Raw genomic sequence first — 13541 nt, 5'->3', positions numbered from 1 at the left:
ATCCCCCAGTCAGGCTTTTCCCCTAAAAATTCACTAGAATTTGTATCATTAAGTTCACCAATGACCTCTGTGATGATAAACCAACTGTTCAGCTCTCAGTACTCATCTTAGAGATCCTATCAGTATCATATGGCACAAGTGACCACCCTTCTTTCTCAACCCTAGGATTTCATACTACCTTGTGTATCCTACCTCACTGATCAATCCCCAGTCCCCTCCGCTGGTGCCTTCCTTCCTCCCTAATCTCTAAAGGCTGGAGTGTCCCAAGTTTGCCTGCTAGATCTATTCTCTATCTAGACTCATTTCTTTGTTGATCTTATCCAGTCTCGTAGATTATGCCTCTATACACAGATGACTTTGAAATGCATATTCCCAGCTCAGACCTCTTTCCCAAACTTCAGACTGAGGTGTATAAAACAACACAGTCAAAACTCTGTTCCCAATCTTCCCTCCATAAAGTGTATCCTTACAGTCATACCATTTTGTTCAATAACAACTCCACCCTTCCAATAGCACTGGTCAAAATGAGTCATCCTTGCTTCTCTTTCCCACCCTCTACACCCAGTTGCTCAGTAAATCCCATTGTCTCTGCCTTTAAAACACACATGCACACAGAATCTGACCACTTCTCTCACCACCTCCACTATTGTCCACTTTGGTCCAAGCCACCACCATTTCTCTTCCAAATTTCTACAATAGTCTCCTAATTGGTCTCACTGACTCTAATCAGTGTATTCCAACACAGAAACCTGATTAAGCCTTTTGCAATATAATACACCATTTCACTCTACAATAGCATGCGTTTCACTCAGGGTAGAAGCCAAAGTACTAATACTCCATTCTCTAACTTCTCCCACCTCCTCTATGACGAGACTTGCTGTCACTATCAATGCTTCAGCCACACAAACTTCCTTGGTGTTTTCTAAGTATATGAGACCACAATTCTGCCTTATGGCCCCTGCAATGACTTCCTCTCTGCCTAGAACATTCTTCTTCCACAGAAAACTGAAGGGGTAATCCCCTCACTTCAAAATCTGGTCAATGGACTGCTCAATGAAGCAACTTATTTAAAATTGCAACCATCCATCCCCTACCTCCCTAATATTTCTAATCTCCTTACCCCAGATGACTTTCCTTTTCCCTATAGTTTCTCCTTCTAGCTAAGTTTTCTCCTAGTTACTTTTTAGGAATGTCTATTGTCTATTATAGGTCTCCTCTAGCTAGAATATCAATGCCAAGAGAAAAATGATCTTTCTTTCATTTGCTTAATGTATTCAAAACACCTAAAACAATGTCAAGCACAGAGCAGTCCCCATAAATATTTGTTGAATGAAAAATTCTAAAAAATATAATGGAGAGTAAAAAAATACCACCTATTGTAGAAAAACATGTACAGTAAAAATTTTTTAAATATAAAACATCTAAAGCAATGCTATGCATACATATGCTGTAAAACTATATAAAAATATGAAAGATAAAATCATGTGGTCATCTCAATAGATGCAGAAAAACATCTGACAAAATACAACATCTTCCCATGATAAAAATTCTCAACAAACTGGGTCTAGAAGAAATGAACTCAACATAATAGAGGCCATATATGACAACCTCATAGCTAATATAATCAGTGAAGAAAAGTTAAAAGCTTTTCCTCTAAGATCAGGATTAAGACAAGGGTGCTCATTCTCACCACTCCTATTCAGCATAATACTGAAAATCCTAGCTGGAGCAATTAGGCAAGAAAAAGAAATAAAAGGCATCCACATCAGAAGGAATTAGTAAAGGTGTCTCCATTTGCAGCTGATATGATCTTATGTAGAGAAAATCCTACTAAAGACTCCACCAAAAAACTGTTAAAGAAGTCAGTAAAGCTGCAGGACATGAAAGCAACATACAGAAATCTAGTACACTAACAATGAATATTTGAAAAAAAAAAGAAAAAACAATTCTATTTATGATAGCATCAAAAAGAATAAAATACTTAAGAATAAATTTAACCAAGGAGGTAAAACTCTACACTGAAAACTTAAAGACATTGAGGAAAAAAAATGCAGAAAACACAAATAAATGTTAAGATATCCCATGTTCATGGATCAGAAGAATATTGTTAAAATGCCCATATTACCCAAAGCAACCTACAGATTCAATGCAATTCCTATCAAAATCTGAAAGGCATTTTACACAGAAATAGAAAAAACAATGCTAAAATTTGCATGGAACCACAAAAGACTCCAAATAGCCAAATCAATTTTTAAAAAGAACAACAAAGCTGGAGGCATCACACTTCCTGATTTCAAACTATAATACAAAACTATAGTAATCAAAACAGTATGGTACTACCATAACAGACACAGAGACCAATAGAACAGGGTTAAGAGCCCAGAAAATAACCCTCATGCATACAGTCAACTAGTATTTGACAAGGTAGCCAAGAATACTCAGGAGGGAAAGGATAGTCTCTTCAATAAATGATGCTGAGAAAACTGAATAATCACATGCAGAAAAATAAAATTAGCCACCTGTGTTACACCAGTCACAAAGATGAACTCAAAATGAATTAAAGACTTCAACATAAGACCTGAAATGATTAAACTCCTAGAAGAAAACATAGAGGAGAAGCTCCTTGACATTGGTGTTGGCAAAGACTTTTTGGACGCAATTCCAAAAGCACAGGTAATAAAAGCAAAAATAAATAAGTGGGACTATATCAAACTAAAAAGCTTCTGAACAGCAAAGGAAACCATCAACAAAATGAAAAGGCTACCAATAGAGTGAAAGAAAATATTTAGAAATCATCTATCTGATAAGCAGTTAACATCAAAAATACATAAGAAACTCACACAACTCAACAGAAAAAAAACTCAATTTAAAAAATTGTCAGAAAAACTGAATAGACATTTGTCCAAAGATGACACAACTGGCCAACAGGTACATGAAAAGATGGTCGACATCATGAATAATCAGGAAAATGCACTTGTTAAGAATGGCTAACATCACAGGAAACCTTTATGCATTGCTGGTGTGAATACAAAGTGGTGCAGCCACTATAAAAAACAGTGTAGAGGGATGCCTGGGTGGCTGTCAGTTAAGCATCTGACTCTTTGTTTCAGCTCAGCTCATGATCTCACAGTTCATGAGTTCAAGCCCTGCATCAGGCTCCAGGCTGACAGTGCAGAACCTGCTTGGGATTCTCTCTCTCTCCCTTGCTCTCTGCCCCTCCCCACCTTGCTCTAGCTCTCAAATAAATAAACTTAAAAAAAAGGAAAGGAAAGGAAAGGAAAGGAAAGGAAAGGAAAGGAAAGGAAAGGAAAGGAAAAAGAAAAGAAAAAGTCAGTGTGTTGGAAATGCATTCTCCTCCAGTGTAGTGCTAAAATCCTGATTTAAAAAACAGACAAACAAACAAAAACACAACAAAAAACAGCATACAGATTCCTCAAAAAAATTAAAAACAGAACTACTACATAATCCAGCAATCACACATCCAAAGGAAATAAAATCACTATCTTGAAGCATTATCTGCAGTCCCATGTTCATTGCAGCATTATTTACAATAGCAAGACATAAAGACAACCTAAGTGTCCATCAACAGATAAATAAAGAAACACACACACACACACACACACACACACACACACACAGGAGTAGTATTCATTCATGAGAAAGAAGGAAATCCTGCCATTTGCAGCAAAATGGATGAGACTTGAGGGCATTATGCTAAGTGAAATGAGTCAGACAGAGAAAAACAAATTCTGGATGATCTCACTTATATGTGGAATCTAAAAAGTCAAACTCACAGAAACAGAGAATAGAATGATGTTTTCCGGGGACTAAGATGTTGGGGAAATGGGTAAACATTGCCAAAGGGTATAAACTTTCAACTACAAAATGAATAAGTTGTGGGGATCTATTGTACATCACAATGGCTATAGTTAATACTCGCGGTTTTGAGACTGAACCCTGCCATCAAGCTCAGCACTGGGCACGGAGCCTGCTTAAGATTCTCTCTCTCCCTCTGCTATTCCCCTGAATGTGCATGCACACTCTCGCTCCCTCTCAAAAGTAAATAAATAAACATAATCTCCTCAATAACCATGTCAAGGAAGAAAGGAACGAACGAACGAACAAGCGAGGGAACGAACGAATGAACGAACGAATGAATGAAAGAAGAAGGGAAAAAGGGAGGGACGGAAGGAAGGAAAGACAGAGGCAAGGAGGGAGGGAGGAAGAGGAAAAGAAAAGAGTTTGGTTTTATGAAATCATGCCAGCCAAAATAGAACTTTAAAAAATACATTCAAGTGCTGTAACATATTTCAACTAGATAGGAAATGGTTTACACACAACAATTTCCTCACTCCTTTTCTCTTCCCCCATTCTTTCTACTATTTCATTCCTTGCTTTTTTAATAGCAGTCTGCTCCAATTGATGGAGGGGACTCACACTTTTCTCCTGATGTAAACAACAAAAGGCCACATATCGTGAGAACCATCACTTAATGGTTATCTTGACTTTCAATTTCTGACCTCGATTAGGAAGCTGTAAGTTTGTGCAGCAGTTGAGTGCATGGGTTTTGGAGTCTGAAAGTCTTGAATTCAAGTTCTGGCCATGCCAACTTACTGGTTAATGTAAACATGGGTAAGTTAACCTTAATGTCTCACCTGTAAAATAGGAAAAGACAGTAATAGTACCTACCCTACACGGTTACTGTGAAGAGTAAGTAAGGTAACAAATATAAGGTGCTTACTCAAATGCCTAACACATAATAAACAGGAAGGAAACGTTAGCAACAATTATTACCAAGTTTTATGAATGATTTCCATGAGCTTGATATCATGAATAAGTCTGTGATGCTATTTTCTGCAACCACTGTGATTAATGAGCAGAAATTTCACTAAAAATCACTGACCTATAACTTTTCTAGGTGGTGAGGTGTGTAATAAGAGTAAAGTAATAAAGCAAAACTGCTTGTGTGCCAAGTTATTAGAATCACTGAATTACAAGGAACTTTATATCCGGTCACCTCGTTCAATTATTCGATCAGCCAAGTGCTTGATTATCCTCAGTGACATGCTTTGCTTCCAGCCTATTCTGAGCATTCTGCTAAGAAAAAGCTCATCATTTTCTAAGGCAGCCCATCCATGAAGAAATCTCCTCGTTACATGGAGCAAAAACCTGTTGTTCCAAAGCATCTACAACCAAGTGGTCCTAAATTTATCTGCCCAAGCTATAAAGAACAAAGCCAAACTCTCCACTAATTTCTCCCTTCAAGTATATGAAAAACATTTTCAATTCATGATAAAATGTTCTCAAAATGAAGTATCCACATTCTCTTAAATAACATGACTTAAATTCCCTTTCTCTCCTGGTGGCTCTCTTCCAAACGCATTCCAATTCATCTAAATTCTACATAAAGTATATCTGTATGAAAAAAAAAAGTAATTGTTTTACTTCATGTAAAAAGCTGATGTTACAAAAAACATAGATTTTTCTGAAAAAAAGTTATATATTTTTCAAGAAGTGATAATGAGGCCCATTATAAAATTTCATACAAAGAACATTACTTGCAATTTCTCCCTTGACATAGACTGATATACATGCATGTGCTATGTACAGATAAACGAGGCAGCATAGATGGGTTAAGTGTACAGACTCTGGAGTGGGGCTGCCTGGCTCAGCCTTTATTGGCGGGCAACTTGGGACCAATTATTTAACCTCTCCGTACCTCGTTATTTTCGCTCCAGCTACCTCATGCTGATGTGGTACGGAATAAATCAGTTAAAACAGGTAAAATGCTTGAAAGAGCCATACGGTGAGGGCTTCTGCTCTTTTTCCACATAAATAATAGAAAACCTCGGGCTATATATATGGAAATATGTAAGACCACAAGACCCAAAATTACATCTATATTCATAGATGAAAGTTTCATTTTTCCAGCTAAACTGAGACCTATAGTTTGAGTTAAATTTAAGTGTCATATATACATTCTGAACAGAGAGATGTTGCACTTTAATTTTAGAGTTCAAATCAGTTCAATACCAACTGATCACCTAAAAGTCTGTCACCTATTGGAACACAAAATTGTGTAAGACAGCCCTTCTTTCAAACAGTCCTTGGCTAGGCTGGGAATACGCATGTAAACAAATTACCATAACACGGGTAGTGCGTTCACTGTATGGGTAAAGTGCTTTGGGAAGACAGGAACACCACATTAAAGATTTGAGGCAATAACTCATAGCCTACTGTTTTATTTAAAAAAACAACAGAACATCTAAATAGCTAGAGAACAACTGTTGTGAATAATATTTTGCACAAACTAGTCTTAAAAAATCAGTTTTACACTTCACTCCAAACTCAAAGGGCTGCAGAACCAGCCCTCTCACATGCAGCATGAGTTAATGCCTGGCTGAATAGCATAGCCTGATCTTACTGGCAAACTGGCCATTAATCCCCAGGTTCCGCAGCTAAATAGAGCCATTTCCATCTGCATGGCATGACTAACCAGTGCCACAGAAGCGTCAATTCCCAACAGTTTCAGACTATTATCTTATTCCCATCTTATGCTGTAAAAAGCTCAAAGATGACACAGTGAGACTGTCCAAGAAGAAGGAAATGAGTTATGCTGTCCACTACTCTGCCAGCAACTGCAAGGAGAATTGGTAGGACCTAACTTTATTCCATATAATTCTTTCCAAGGAACCTACTAACTGCCACTGGCCTTCAGACAGAATTAATGTGGCAATCAAATGAGAACAAATACACCTTAAAAATCAAGAACCCAGGCTTTGGTATCGGATTAACCTAGGTTTAAATCCCAGCTCTAATGCCAATTCAAAATTAATCTCTTCTACTTTACTGAAGACATATTCTAGGAATTGGCTTTTTATTTTCAGTGATTAACCACAGGTTAATTCAACTTGTACAAGTTTGGAAATGATAACAGCAAGTATTCCTTAAGGTTGTCAGCATTAAAAGAGGAACAAGTGTAATGTGCTTGGTCAATGCCTGACACTAGATGTATTAACTATTGCTGTTGCTCGAATCTGCTCTGAAAACTTGAAAAGTGTAAATTTAATATATCATTTACTGTCAACTTACTAACCTACTCAAAACCTTTATCCCAGCTCTGAATTTACAGATATAAATGCCTACTTCTCCACCTGAGGCACAGTATTCTATCTCTGATCATAGCCAACAAAAAGTTAAGTTCCCAACTATCAGTATCCACCTAAATAGCCACGATGCGTTTTTTTTAAAACTGTTTTCTTCGTTTCTTCATGGAATAAGAAAAAGACACAAGATTAATGTGACTAGACACTATGTCGTCTATACAACTGTTGTTATTTCCATTCCGTTTGACTTCTTGAAGTTTAGAATTTCAGGAAGTGAAAGACAGAACTCCTTTAGAGGCTTCTGAATAAAACCTGTTGTACGTTTAGAGTATCATAAAAGAGGAGGTAGCCTAACAAATTAAGACCCAGCAGTAGTATTTCATTTCATTGGGCATTTGACCAGCAAAGTAGATAAAAGGAAGAAATTAAGAACTACAAACGGATATGACATTTACCTAAAGAAATTCTAAATAATCCCTTTGAACTAAGAAAGCCTAATTAAGATGAATAGGTTTCACAGCGCAGGGTTCTATCCCACTATGACCCTGGGATCATGACTTGAGCCAAAATTAAGAGTCAGACACTCAACTGAGCCACCCAGGTGGCCCTGTAATGTCCATATTCTCCAAGCTCATTCACATTGTTCTTACAAAAGTCCTCTCCCTCCAGGCCTATGGAATCTCAGTTTGTACACAATACCAACACCAGCTCACTCTTTACTACTTAGAAGCAGAGATTAAAAATGAGGGAGAAAGAAAAATATAGTAAGAACTCACAGCAGAGGGAAGTGACAAGTGACAGCCTGACAGCAAAAGAGAAGAAAAAGACCAGAATAAAATGCATTTACCCACACTTCATTGAATTTTGCACTTTGGCATTCAGAGCACTGAACAGAAATCACATGGTGTTAGTACAGGGTGCAGACACTCAGGATTCTTCATTGTAATTAAACTGTGGGACTCTCCTGGTCTGTACGAGTACTAAATCGGCTGCTTGGGGTTGGGGGTGGGGTGGGGTGGGAGGCATTGGTGGCAATTTTGCTTCAACACCAAAGGCATTATCCCTGAAAGAAATAATTGATAAGCGGGACTTCATTGAAATTAAAAACTTCTGCTCTGCAAAAGCTGGTATATCAAGAGAATGAGAAGACAAGCCACAGACTGGGAGAAAATATTTGCAAAAGAAATGGCCTGTTAGAAAACTGTTATCCAAAATATACAAAGAACTCTTAAAACAGTAAGAAAACAAAAAATCCAATTTAAAAATGTATCAAAGAGATTAACAGACACCTCAAAAGAAGATACACAAATGGAAAATAAGCATATGAAAAAATGCTCCACATCATGTGTCATCAGGGATATGCAAATTAAAACAATGAGATACCACTTACACACCTGTTAAAATAGCCAACATCCAGAATACTAATGATACCAAAAGCTGGTGAGGGCGTGGAGTAACAGGAACTCTCATTCATTTCCAGTGGGAAAACAAAATGGTACAACAACTTTAGAAGACAGGTGGGCAGTTCCTTATAAAACTAAACCCACATTCTTAACACTCGATTCAGCATTTATGCTCCTTAGAATTTACTAAAAGAGCTGAAAGCATATGTCCACATAAAAACTTTCTGCATACAGCTGTTTAGAACTTGATTCATAACTGATAAAACATGTAAGCAACCAAGATATCATGCAGTAGGTCAATGGATAAGTAAATGGTGGTATATCCAGATAATGGAATATTATTTGACACTTTTAAGAAATGGGCTATCAAGCTATGAAAACTCATAGAATAACTGTAAATGCTTAATACCAAGAGAAAGAAGTCACTCCTTTTCTCTTTTCTTTATAGATTCTGTGTTTTCTGCCTTGTTTAAAAGTACATCTTCCAGGGGCACCTGGGTGGCTCAGTTGGTTAGGTGTGCAACTTCAGCACAGGTCATGATCTCGCGGTTCATGAGTTCAAGCCCCACGTCAGGCTCTGCGCTGACAGCTCAGAGCCGGGAGTCTACTTCAGATTCTATGTCTCCCTCCCTCTCTGCCCCACCCCCGTTCACACTCTCTCTCTGTCTCAAAAATAAACAAACACTAAAAAAAAAAAAAAAAGTACATCTTCCAGTCCTAGATTTTGTTGTTCAGTTTTCATACTTAAATATTTATCAAGAATTTTATTTTTATGTGTTAAGTTGGAATTTAATGTCATTTTTCCAGATTAATATAAATTTTGTCAGCACCATTTAAAATAAACCATCTTTTGCAAGTGACTTGAAATATCACTTTTGTTGCATATTGTGCTATCAGTTTCTAGGCACTATTTTGTTCTAAGATATATCATGAATTAGCAAACTACAGTTTGAAAAATAAATCCAATCACACCCATATAGCTGCTTTCACCCTAAAAGTTAAAGGAGTTAAGTAGTCTAGGCAGAGACAGTTTGGTCCTCAAAGCTGAAAATATTTACTATCTGGCATTTTACAGTAAAAGTTTGCTAATCCCTAATCTATATGTTAATTGCTAGCCACAGATTGTTAACATGGCTTTACAGTAAATTTAACTTCAGCTAATAGAAAATCTTCATTCTCTTTTTTTTCGGGGGCGGGTGCTATTTGGGGGCATTTGTTCTTCTATGTAGAGTTTCAAATATATTTAGGCAGTTTAAAAAAAGACTAAAAACTCCATTAGGACTTAAATTGGGGTTGCATTAAATAATTTATGTGATATTGCTGTACCATCCAAGAACACAGTCTATTTGAGCCTTTTTTAAGGTCTACCATAAGATTTTATTATTTTCTGTATACATCTACCATCTTTCTTATAAAATGTATTATTTTTTCTTAATGTTTACTTTTATGTTGGAGACTACATGTGCATACAAGCTGGAAAGGGGTAAAGAGAGGGTTGGGGAGAGAGAGAATTTCAAGCAGACTCTACATTGTCAGCAGAGAGCCCGATGTAGGGCTCAAATTAATGAACCGTGAGATCATGACCTGAGCCAAAATCAAGAGTTGGATGCTTAACCGACTGAGTCACTCAGGTGTCCCTCTTGTAAAATGTATTCTTGGGGTGCCAGGGTGGCTCAGAAATTTAAGCGTCCAACTTCAGCTCAGATCATGATCTCACGGTTCGTGAGTTTGAGCCCTGCATTGGGCTCTGTGCTCACAGCTCAGGTCCTGGAGCCTGCTTCAGATTCTGTGTCTCCCTCTCTCTCTGCCCCTCTCTCTCTGCCCCTCTCCTGCTCACCTCTGTCTCTCTCTGTCTCTGTCTCTCTCTCAAAAATAAGTAAACATTTAAAAAAACTTTTTAAAATATATTCTTAAGTATTTTATGGTTTGTTTTTATTATATATAGGATCTTTTGGACATTTTCAATTTCTGGCTATTTATCAATCGAATAGGGAAAAACTATTGTATTTTTAAAACATTTATTGTAGATCAAGCTTCTTTTCTCAATTCTTTTATTCTTAATTGTTTAAAGTCTCCCAGGCTTCACAAGTGTACAAACATGTCAAGTTCAGGTAGTTTTCGCTTTTCTATATTTGTTACAATTTAATGTTCTAGTCTCTATCATTACTTAGATCCTCCAGAATAGTGCTGATTAATAATAATGAGAGTAGGCATCCTTATTTTGTTCTTGATCTGCCTGCTGGTTACTTCTACAATCTTATCTCCTACAACCACACCAGCCTAGTTGCTGTTACACTAACAGGCAAAGCATATTCCTGCCTTAGGTCCTTTGCACGTGCTATTAATGCTGCCTATTGTTCCTCCCCAAATATTTATGTAGCTTCCTCCTTAAATCATGATCTGCTCAGAAGACTTCACCTGAAAGTGGTTATCCCTGACCAACTGTGCCCTTTCATGTCACTATTCCTTTAAGCTTTATCATTCTCCATAAAACTTATCATGATCTGACTTAAACATATATATATTTGTTTATTGGTTGTCTCCCCTAATAGAATCTAAACTCCAAGAGGGGAAAAAACAAAACAAAACAAGTATTCAGTTTGCTATGTCCTCCATTTCTAGGCCACCTAGAAAGTGCTAGCAGTTGCTCTATGACGAGCTGTCCAAGGAATAAGCTGAAAGGATAATTTTAATGTGAAAGCCTTTAGCATATCCTAGTTTGCCAGGGTGTCTTCTGTAGTATTTTAGGGAAGATTCCTTGCCATAGGACTACTGGGTAGGTACCAGGCGTCTCTGAGGAGTTCCCAGGCTCCCAGGCAGCTTTAACATCTAGGTCCTCACATGAGTCTCTCCACTGCTACTTTTTTCCCCCACCCATCCTGCAGAGTAAACAAAGTTCTGAAGCCTTCGGAGAGCCCAGGCTGGTCACTGTCTGAGTCAGGAAGACATCTCTCATCTCTGTACATGTGCTTGCTTTGGCTTGGGTCTGATTTGAACAGCAGTGGAGACACCAAAGCTTGGCTCTGACAGATATAAAGCTCTCTACCCCACGCCCATCGGAATAAACACAAAACCCAGATAAAAGCACTCCATGTGTAAAGAAAACACCATTTTAAGACAAGTTCTCTAGCTGATCCCCACTCAATCCCCCAACTTCCTTCTCTTAGAAATTCTGAAACTGCTGTTTTAGGTGGGTGAGAGGGAGTTCAGAGACACAGGTTTAAGATACCACCTTATCCAAAGTTTGCCAGGAACTGGATTTCACTCTACTACATGTAAAATACAATTTAATTTACAAAATTAGATCATTATTAGACATTCAGGAAAAAGAACCACACACCCAAGTGTGCTATCTGCTTAAATGCTTTTGAGTATGGAAAACAAAGACTCTAATAGTTCAAATAAAGTATTAGTTCACTGGAGGTTTTAGGTTTTACCAATCAATGCATTTTCCAAGAAATCATGAAATGAAGTTCAAGTAAACCATCATATAGTCTCACCTAAAAACTGGAAAGGAGTTAATTTCTAATAACATAACTGCTTTCTTAATCCATCCACACATTTCCCAAATTTTTCTGTAAGAGGTCACTTTAAATTTATTCCTTTAATATTGAACATTACATCTGGATGAAGAAAATGTCTTACATACTTTATTTATTATAAGTTATTTGGAAGGCTGTTGCTGTTTGTTCAAAAAGAGTACCCCAATGTCATTCCGAAGAACCTAATCACCACATATGGTGGTTGGAAAAAAGCATCCACTCCGTCATCCCACAATCCTAAGAAAGAATATTCCCAACCCCCTACAGTGGGTTCTTTCTACAGCTCATGGGAATAAAAGGCAAGGGAACTACAATGAGTCACAGACTTACTCTGATTAGATAACAGTTCAACCATTACTAGCGTGCTTTATACTTTTCAAAAGCTCGTATCAGACTTTGGCCTCACTGTGAGCTCAAGTCCCATATTTCAGATCCATAAACAGAGGGCTCCCTTGAAGGTATTTTATGGTTATACACCTAAAATCAGATTGCACTATTAGCCTAAGACTACAACTCAGGTTTTTAAAGTCTACAAATTTATAGGGTACCCAAATATGAGAAATGGAGGGTAAATGAGCTAATAAGGTTTTAAAGGCCTAATAGATTTCTGGGATACAAAAACTGAAGTCAATTTTATGTAAACTGGGTTACAAAAATCGGAATTAAATTTTATAAACTAGAACCCAAATACTTTTCTAGAATGAGAATAATTCATCCACTTAAAAAAAAAAAAAGCAAAATTTAAAAGTGAGAGCCTTAAAGAGATGAAATAATCCTGATACAATTAAAAAATTTGATTCACTAGATGATTTTAAAAGACCCATAAGAATCAACTACACCAACTGAGGGATTTTAAGGGGTTTCAGTGACTAAACAATCCTTCAGTGTTGCCTGAACATATTTAATGCTATAATACCATTTACATGGGCAACACAAACAACCACATTGCTTTTCCACAAAAGAGATCAAAATAATTTATACAAGTTAGACCAGACTTACATCTTTTATTTAACATAGACAATCTGGAAAAACATATTTGAACCCATTTGGGCCATTTCATTTAATTTATTCTTATAATCTGAAGAGTCAACCTATCTGTATTAACTAAAGTATTCAGAGAGGTGTTAACCCGTTCAATTTATTTAATTGTTATAAACTTTTTTAAGACTAAACAAGGGAAAAAAGTCTCCATTTTACAAAGTAGAAAGGAAAGCAGAGAAGAGGTTGAGTCACTTGCCCAAGGTCATCCAGCAACCAGCAGAAAACCAGGCCTTGAGATCCCTGTCCATGCCCTAGAACTCTGTGTACTAACCACACTATGCAGTCAGCTTTACAGTCTGGAAGCCTACAAAAGTCGGGATGGTATGCTTCATGGTAGCAAAAGAAGGAAAAACATTGGGCTATTCTCGCAAAAAGCTAAAGGCAGGCGCCTGCTGTAGAAAAAAACTGACAGCTTCAGTTGGAAGGCTTTGTACCCCATTCTCCAAAAC

The 13541-nt window shown here is 37.2% G+C and overlaps 1 protein-coding gene across 2 annotated transcripts in view; it reads right to left on the bottom strand.

Annotated features, from left to right (window-relative positions):
• BCKDHB (branched chain keto acid dehydrogenase E1 subunit beta) overlaps window positions 1-13541 on the bottom strand; it is a 205113-nt gene that overhangs the window by 98926 nt on the left and 92646 nt on the right. The window lies entirely within an intron of this gene.

This window comes from Prionailurus bengalensis, chromosome B2, assembly GCF_016509475.1.
Source record: "Prionailurus bengalensis isolate Pbe53 chromosome B2, Fcat_Pben_1.1_paternal_pri, whole genome shotgun sequence".
NCBI lineage: Eukaryota > Metazoa > Chordata > Mammalia > Carnivora > Felidae > Prionailurus > Prionailurus bengalensis.
Note: the sequence above shows the minus strand (reverse complement) of the source record. Positions and strands in the feature narration are given on the sequence as shown.